This window comes from Sarcophilus harrisii, chromosome 6 (genome assembly GCF_902635505.1).
Source record: "Sarcophilus harrisii chromosome 6, mSarHar1.11, whole genome shotgun sequence".
NCBI lineage: Eukaryota > Metazoa > Chordata > Mammalia > Dasyuromorphia > Dasyuridae > Sarcophilus > Sarcophilus harrisii.
The window spans coordinates 156893245-156895439 of record NC_045431.1 but is presented as its reverse complement, the minus strand read 5'-3'; the positions used below and the strand labels follow the sequence as shown (position 1 = coordinate 156895439).

Genomic DNA, 2195 nt, shown 5'->3' with positions numbered 1-2195 from the left:
GAGGAATGAAACACAAAGTCAACCAGATGTTGCATTCAAAGATCTCTCACTCTGTAATTCCCATGAAGTTTAAATGACCAAGACTGATGGAGGTGGGGTCAAAAGGTCTGAATAAGGGAATTCTTATCAATCTGGAACAAGTGTGTACCAGAATAAGTAAGAACATAGCTTGGAAATCAAGTTCCTTCAGAATTAGCCAAGGGAGACTGTTATAATTAATATTATCTAGTGCAAAGGTTTTAGTTTTGCAGAGCCTCCTTTAAGTGTATAGGTCATAAAATATCTCTGGAAGGAATAAACACTGACTTGAAAAAACAGGAACTTACAAAATATAAGAAATTTTCTAGAATTTGGAGTTTATCACTACAACTTTGTAAAAATAATGCTTCTATGGCTAAATCATTTAACGATCTTACTTGTGGATATATGGCTGAAGAGAACTATAACAAGAAAGCTCCAAAAAAACTCTCAGAAGTTATTTAGAGAAGATGACAGGAAAAAATAATTATGAATGTTGGAGGGGATGAGGGAAAACTGGGATACTGATGCATTGTTGGTTGAATTGTGAATGAATCCAACCATTTTGGAGAGCAATCTGGAACTATGCCCAAAAAGTTATCCAACTGTGCATACCCTTTGATCCAGCAGTGCTACTACTGGGCTTATACCCCAAAGAGATACTAAAGGTCCAAATGTATGTGCCAAAATGTTTGTGGCAGCCCTATTTGTAATGGCTAGAAACTGAAAAATGAATGGATGCCCATCAATTGGAGAATGGTTGGGTAAATTGTGGCATATGAATGTTATGGAATATTATTGTTCTGTAAGAAATGACCAGCGGATGAATACAGAGAGGCTTGGAGAGACTTACATGAACTGATGCTAAGTGAAATGAGCAGAACCAGGAGATCATTATATACTTCAACAACAATACTATATGAGAATGGATTCTGATGGAAGTGGATTTCTTTGACAAAGAGAAGATCTAACTCAGTTTCAATTGATCAATGATGGATAGAAGCAGCTACACCCAAAGAAAGAACACTGGGAAATGAATGTAAACTGTTTGCATTTTTGTTTTTCTTCCCGGGTTATTTCTACCTTCTGTATCTAAGATATACTGTGACATATTTAACATATATAGGACTGCTGTCCTTAGTTTAACAACTAAGTATATGGAGCTAAAATTCAAGTCTGACTAACTTTTCAAGATTGACAATAATCCACTGATATACTTTGCAAAGTGCCAAGTTAGATATTATTTGCCAAAGACAGAAAGTAGCATTGAACAATGATGAAGTTAGCATCCATTGTTCATCCTTTATATTTGGGGAGGATCAATGACATAATGACTTACATATGATTAGATTTGTCAGGCAGTATTGCACAAAGTCATCAGCCTTACTCTCTCTTCCAGACTCATCAAATGTAGTGACAGGACAAAAGTCAGAAGAGCTGGCAATGGCTTAGGAGGGATTGCCTTGGCATTTTCATGTCTGACCAAGCCCTCAGCAGGCCACAAAGCTCACTTCAGCTGCACTCCTGGCCACGGGAACAAATTGTGCCCATCTGCTTATTCTGCCAGAGAAAGTCTTTACAAGCTTGGGATAGACAAGTTTAAGTGACAGCTTTGAGATCTATTGGTCATTCTCAAGCAGGATTAACCCATAGACCAAGACAGTTTACTGGGGCAAGGCACTGCATACACTGCCAGCCAAAGAAGACTAACATGAATGCTGAGGCTCTGTTGTTTACATAAGTTCTTGCTTTGGCAGTACATAGACTAAGACTGGAATGGTACAAAGAGTAGCATGGCCTCTGTGCAAAGATCACATACAAATGCATAAACCATTCCATATTTCAGAGATAATTCTAACTCCTTTTGGGTTAGAATAATGAAAAAATATACTTTTATAATCCAAATAAGATCCAAAGGTTAGTAAAGCAGCTGGCATACAGTAAGTGCTTAATAAATGAATTTACCATGCCTTGAATTGATTGTCAACTTCTATGACAGCAAAACAGTATTCTTTATTTCTTTAAAAATACTTCAACTCCCTAGAAATTATTTTACAGATCTAGAAAAAATAACAACAAAGTTCATCTGGAAGAAAATAAAGTCAAGAATTTCAAAAGAATTAATAAAATAAATACAGTGAAGGTGGTCCAACTGTGCCAGACCTAAAACTATTTTA

At 36.4% G+C, this 2195-nt stretch overlaps 1 non-coding gene across 1 annotated transcript; it reads left to right on the top strand.

The window, feature by feature from the left end:
- Positions 1–1759: 1759 nt before the first annotated feature.
- Positions 1760–1863, top strand: LOC111721299. The gene has a single exon (XR_002770570.1). It is a non-coding gene; the product is annotated as a U6 spliceosomal RNA (small nuclear RNA).
- Positions 1864–2195: the final 332 nt, after the last annotated feature.